A 7061-nucleotide genomic window follows, 5' to 3' on the forward strand; every position below is an offset into this window, starting at 1 on the left:
GCTTCAGAAAGGTACAGTTGCTATGGCAATGCCTAGAGCCATCTGAATTCCTGCTGCACCTTCTGGAAGAAAAGGCCTTATGAAGAACCATTCAGTGGATTCCAAAGCTAGCCAGCCTCCCTGGGCCTCTCCTCTGCCAGGGGCCAGACGCCTGTTGCAAACTGGAAGTGTGGGAGACAGGTAGCCCATCTTCCTTGGGATGAAACTCCCATAGCTGCAAGCCACACGCACCTCAACAGGCTCTCCACGTGTGGATCAGAAAACTAAGGCTTCCTACCTGGGGCTCTCAGGGAAGATACAAGACCAGTGGTTCTGAAACTTAGAATCCCCCGGAAGGCTTGTAATGTATGTATGGATAGCTGGGTTCCACCCCCCAGTTTCTGATTCAGTAGCAGTTGTAACAAGCTCCTGGGTAGCATTGGTGCTGCTGGTCCAAAGACGACGTGGCGAGGACCACAGTACACATCTATGAGGAGAAAAGGTTCAGGAGCCATCGCCAGCAGGTGGAGAAAGGCCAGAGTCGGTGGTCTATTCTAAAGGAAGAAAAAGAGGGGCCTCAGCAGTCCCTTTTCTTGGTTAGGTGCCCTGGGGAGCATGTGCCAAGACCAGTGGTCTTAATTTTTTTTGTTTTTTTGTTTTTTTTCTGTGGTCTCCAACAAGCAATTGGACCTGCCCCATAGACGTGTTAAGAGAGGGCAGCATTATAAGACAGGCCATGAAGGCGTGGAAGAGCAGTATCCCAGATGCCCAGTGACTGAGTGGGTCTTGCACGGTCTGGTCTTAGCAACGGGGGAGGCTGAGGGCCTGCCTGGCTCCAGAGGGAGTGGGGGGGAAGTGGCATAACAGTCCCCCGGCCCCCACAGCGGGGGCTTTTACACCCAGATGCTTTCCCCAGAATGCAAACACTATATTCGATGTTAAACCGTATTCGGGGCCCAGCCGGGCTGCTTACTTCCAGCCTACCTGAAGCTCCAACTCCCATGAGCAGAGTCCATTGCCCAAGAGGAAATGATTACTGGAGGGCCCAAGGTGAGCGCGGCAGGCCTTCCCAGTTATGAAGAGCAGATCCCAGGGGTTGCGATGCCTTCTCTGCACACTTAACCCTGCCTGGAAAACCAGGTCTGTGGGTGGTGTGCCGGTGTCTCTCCTGCCCGGGCATGGCTGCGAGCAGGTGGAGTGTGCCGGCACCATCTGCCCTCTGCCTCCTACTCCAAGCGGGGACGGCCAGGGCAGGGCCACAGGGTAGAAGAAGTGGACGTCGAATCCGTTTAGAAGTTCCAGGAAGCGATACCAGCTTCTCAGTTGTGTGAAGGTTTGGATGGGTGGTGAGCGCTTTCGTTTTTGAAAGTGGGTAATTCCCGAGGGAGGCCGTGAGGAGAACTGGGACTTGCTGGTGGTGGGAGGGCTCTTGAAAGGCAGGCGCCAGAGAGCGTCTTGGTATTTCTGAAGTGAAGGGAGCCTAGCCCTGCTAAAGGTAGAGATTAAGAAGTGACACGTACGAGCGCCTGGCTGGCTCAGTCGGTAGAGCACGTGACTCTTGATCTCTTTGTGAGTTCAGGCCCCACGTTGGGTGTAGAGTTCACTAAAAAAAAAAAAAAAAGTGGGGAGAGGACAAGTTAGCTTGATGTGGGACTGTCATTCATTCGAGAAGATACTTCGGAGCTCTGACGGTGTGCCGAGCCCCAGGCCCCCCTCTCCAGGCCTCAGTGAACATGGGGCCTTAGAGGTTAAGGTTGAAGCCTGGTCTGAATTCATAACCAGGGCATGGGGGTGGGCTTGGGGGGGGCTGCACTGCCTTCTGAAGCCTGTCAGACTGGGGACACACATGGGACAGCGCACCGGGGAAGGGAAACGGTCACTGCTCAGAGGGGTTCTGGACACAGGCCCAGGAGAGGACACAGGCCCAGGAGAGGAGACGAGGACGGATGCGTCTGGTAGAATTAGAGCCTGAATCCCCTGCAGAGTCCTCAACCAGAGGAACCTCTTAGGACCTCGGCCTGCAGCCATTGGCGCACCTCCCGGCCGGAGTTTGAAGGCCCGCGGCCTGTGGGAGGATGGTCGGCGGACTCGCTCCTCCCCACCCCCACCCCAGTCCTGCTGAGGGGCACGGTGAGTCCTCAGTGCACCTGCACATACGTACAGTGGGGGCCTCTGGCTTTCGGGTTTTGGCCACAGGCGCTGCAGCTTTCCCCCCCTCAGGAGAGTGAATCCTCAGACGAAGCACATGATCTGGGGTGGGGTGGGGTGGGGTGGGGTGGGAAATGTAGGGGGTACGTCTACACCAGCGGGCCTCAAGATCACCTGTTCACCGTGAGCTGCTCGTTCGAGTCCCAGCTCCTGGGTCGTGTTGACTCCACCATGGCCCGAACCCAGGACTCCTGTCACTTAGTCTTTCCCTCCCTCCTCCACCACAGCTGGCATCCTTGCCCACCAGGCGTCCATCCCCTACCAGCAAGAACTCTATCTGGGGTTGGACCCAAAGCCTCTGGAAGTCCTCCCCACCCACAGCTCCTCAGAATCCTGGGCCTGCTGGCCGGAGCCCCACTCTTCCTGATCCCTCAGAAAGCCGGCCCTGGGGCTCCTCTTCCACAGAGCCTGATGGCCATCGGTGGCAATGGCTGATGTCTTATTCACCAGCGTGTGAATGGCCTGGGTGAGGCCTTGCCTGCCAAGGCTCCTTGGCCTTTGAGGTCTTGCCTCTGTGAAGCTCCCCTGATGGGGTTGGCCCTGTGGAAGAAGGTGTACTCACCTGGGGCTGCCGAGAGGGGGGGCACGCAGAGAGGAAGTAGCGAGCCAGGCAGGGCCGAGGAGCAGCTTGGGGACAGGGCGGGAGCCAGGTGCAGGTGTCAGGTGCCCAGGGGGTCAGCCTGAGCTTCCTTCCAGCTGGATGAGCTTCCAGCCAGCCCAGCTCCTCGGAACCAGATTCGGACTGGACAACGGAGTGTGAGGAAGGAGGCTCTGGGCTTGGGGACCTCATTGGGTTCCCCGTCTTGCCATGACGGCCGGCCGGCATTGGTCCTATTTTGCTCATTGCCTAGGCAACCACCTGGGTTCACCCTTTGCCACCCACCTACCCTGGGAGCCCACTCAGAAGAGGAGAACAAAGACAGGAATACAGAGAGCAGGGAAGAGTGAGGGACATGTGAAAGACCAGAGAGAGGAGAGTAAAGAGGAAGGAAGGGTGGGAAGAGGGGCAGAGCTCAGGTGAGGAGGGGAGCTTTTCACCCTGGGGCGCAGGGGACAGGACTGCAGGTGGAGACAGGACGGGATTTGGGGAACAAATTCCCACTCCTGAGTCCCAGGCTTAGGGGATTTCATTCCTGTCCTGTTGCCACAACTCACCCCCACATTTTACCCTAATTAGTCCCCACTGGAAAGCGCTGCATACGCCTTCCTCTGGGATTCCTACCCCCAGCGTGGCCCTTGGCCCAGAAGTCAGAGGCCTTATCTCGCCTGCCCTCCCTCCTCTCCGAGTCCCACCCTGCCCCCAGCCCAGTTTATAGAGCTCAGTTGCAGCCTCCAAGGGGGTTGATGGAATTTCCCTGGGGGGTGTCTTGTTCAAGGAGTCTCTTATCTTCCTGCCTTCAGCCATCACTGGAGAGTGGAGGGGACTTAGATTGGGGTCATTGGGAGGCCTCTGCAGCTAGACTTTGCAAACGGGGGGTTTAAAGCCAGGGTGGAGTTGAGGAGGCCTTGTTTAACATTTCTGTTTACTGAGGCCCCTACCCTGACCTCCCACAGGCCACCTCACCTAACTGGTCTCTCCCTGCCCCCGTTTTATGATGAGATTGGGTCTTTCTTCACCTGCATGTCCTTTCAAGCGGGGACAGCAACCTGGACAAGGTCACTCTCTGGCCATATTGTACACACAGAGCTACCTTCAAAAAGGCTTAGTACACCCAGGCACACCCAACACAGGAACTCGCTTCGAGCAGGGACCTGGAGGAACTCAGAAGTCACAGTCAGCCCTGAGGCCCCATGTCTGGAGAGGACTGTCCAGGCACCATGAAGAGATACGAGCAAAAAACAAATGGAACTCTACCTTGAGAAACCAGCCAACAGAGCTGCTTGAAGACATCTAGGAGGGAGTTAATGAAGCAAAATACTGGAACAGGGGGAAAAAAAAAGAGAATTATGCACATAATCAATTGTCAAGTTTTAAGATGCATGAAGCGTCAGGCGTCCTGATGTCACCGGGTGATGACAATCAGGCAGGTTTCTTAAAGCAGGCTTTGCTCTAAAGAGGAGTGAACAGAGTATGTTAGATGCCTACTGTGCGCCAGGTGTGTTCACACATGTGGCTCTATGTAGGGTCATCCACTCAACCACAGCTGTGATGTAGGCATCCTCAACGCAGAGAAACCGGGCTCAGAGCGGTCAAATAACTTGCCCAAGATCACAGGATCCTCTCTGTCTGCCTGACTGGGACGCAGCTCTCCTTCCCACCGTGTCAGACTGCTGAAATGGCAGAATTTCAGCACCATTTCAAGGAAGAGGAAGAATATTCCAAGGTGGGGGGAGGAGGAGCAGGGAGATGGTTCAGGGGAGGAAGTGAAGTGTTGAATCAGTTGACTTCGCTACAGCCTGGTTTGCCTGCTTTGAAAAACCACAATGAAGAAATAGTCACCCAGATTTCCTTATATATATAAGCAAGTATAGATATTTAATCTTAACCAAGATCGTATCTCTAATTCCTAATTTCACCTCCGCCTCTGGGTGTGCCTTTCTCCTATGCTCCCCAGTCTGTGCAAATCCAGCCTGTATGTGCCACAGACACTTGAGTTTGTCCCCCACCCCACCCCCCGCCCTGAGACCCATAAAGGCCCCATGAGACGAAGCCTAACAAGAAGAGAAGGTGGAAACGTTAGCGTGGACCAGCCCATATATGTCATGTACGTGTGCTGACACCGTTCCAAGCACAGGGACTTAATCCCCACCACGCCCCTTGAAAGCTACTAGCTCCGTCGTCCCCAGTCCACAGATGAGGCAGCTGAAACAAGGAAAGGGTTTTGCCCAGGGACACAGGGACAACCAGTGGTGGGGACTTGAATCCAGGCAAGCTGTCTCCGGAGGCATCTCCCAGCCACCATGTCTCTCTGGCTAACAGTGACTGAGCCAGATGTCGGTGCCTGGCGCTGCGATGTGCTTGCAACGTGTTACCTCACGCAGGAAACAAAGAGATAAAGACTCCGCTCTGGTTAAGCCGACTGGTCTTCCACTAAGGCCCACCCTGCATTGTGGGCACATCACTCACAGGGGCCAATATTAGCATCGGGGGCTCCCCGGCCTCCACCTGACTGCAGGGCAGGATTGGAGAGTTCTCCATCCACTGTCACATCTGGCCTTGACTAAAGAGACTTGCGGGGGAGGGGGTTCCACCAGCAGCCCCTGGGGATGGAAGCAGGGGGGAAGGCAGGCAGAATCCCTGACAGAAGCAGTGGGACGGGAGGGTGGGAATCAATGGGAGTTTAATAATTGGCCCCACCGAGACGCACCGGAAGGATGAGCCGGCCTTCCTTCCTTCAGTTAACATGCATCATGGGAACTGGCTCCGCTGCTTAGGGTCACCCTGAACCTTAGGGCAGGGTGTTGAAAGACACCCCAAGAGAACACACTAATCCCTCTATGCCTCACTTTGTAGCCTGGTCTTAGGCTAAGTGAGCATTCACCACACCTACCCGGCCTAAGCCGCATCACAAAGCCTCCTCGTTAACTGACAACGATGTTTCTATCTAATCACCAGGTTTCCCCAACCCTGGCAGGAGGGTCCCTTCCCCACCCTATTCACCCTAGCGGAGGGAGGTCTGTCTGGAGCTGTGTCATCCGGTGACTGACCGAACTGGTCTGGCCAATCACAGGAGATCCCCCTCCTCTCTGCTTCTCAATTGCTTGCAGAATCAGAGGAGTAAATAAGTACATATTGCAGAGTTCTTCATTTGCCATCCACACTTGGTCGTGTGTGTAAAATGTCTCTGTCCCCAAGGTGGGAGGGCATATATGTAAAAAGGCAAAAACACAAGGTGATGCTTGTTAATCACCAAACACAAGGTCCAGAAAAGCGCCCCGGGGAATCAGGGAAGGCGGAGGAGTTCACCCACAGGTAAATCAAATGATAGGAAAAGACGAAATAACAGAAAACATCGTGTCTCTTATTACGTGAACTCATTCCTTCACTTGCTCACTCAGCCTGTCCAAGGCTGCTTTTAGATAGAATTCCAGTGAGTTCTTTTACTGTTTCCTATGCTTATAGGGTCTTAAATATGCCTGGTCAGCTCCTTCAGTGTCTTCATTTTTTAAAAAACACATATTAAAAGCTATTTTTGAAGCAAAACCCTCCTCTTGGAATGAGACTTCCCATCACTGGCCCTTGCCTTTGAAGCCACAGTCCCCTGCTCTGAGCCAGCGTACCTCCTCCGAGGTCTCGCTCAGTCTGGAGGCCTGCGGGGTGGCCGTGTGCCTCATCTGTTTTCAATTAAACCCTCAAGCTGAAGCTGGGTACATGGCTTTAGCAAGTTGAGTTTCCAAAGGGTCAATCTTATTTTGAACCAGCACGTCAAAACAAAATCAACTCAACCTAAAACACCTACAAAGCAAATAAATCCATCTGTTTGGAAGATTTACTTTAAAAATGCTAGGGCAAAGCAAGGTGCAAAGGGCCCAGGCAGCTTCCAGGGAGGGGAGGGGGATCTGTTTCAGCTTCCCTAAAATAGGAGGCGAGGACTTGGCAGCCCAAACCAGGATGCTGGCCTCGGGTGGTTAAGACTAAGGCCTGGGGTGACTCCTGCCTCCTCCCCTCCTCGGGCCCAGGACTGGGGCAGGTGACCGAGAAAGTGCACACTTCACCCGCTCTGGCCTCCTCATCTTCGCCCACTGCCGATGCCAGGCCGGGAAGAGCATTACAAGGCCACGGGCATCAGAGGCTGGGAAGGGCAAGGCTCACTCCTCAGACCCACACCGGGCCAACGCCTCATGGGTGGGGTTAGCTGGTGACTCCACGGTGACACTGACGCTTGCTCCTGCCCCAGCCTCATTTGCCTGCTTGGCCCTCTGGGGAAGGAGCA

This window comes from Felis catus, chromosome A3 (genome assembly GCF_018350175.1).
Source record: "Felis catus isolate Fca126 chromosome A3, F.catus_Fca126_mat1.0, whole genome shotgun sequence".
Classification (NCBI taxonomy): Eukaryota; Metazoa; Chordata; class Mammalia; order Carnivora; family Felidae; genus Felis; species Felis catus.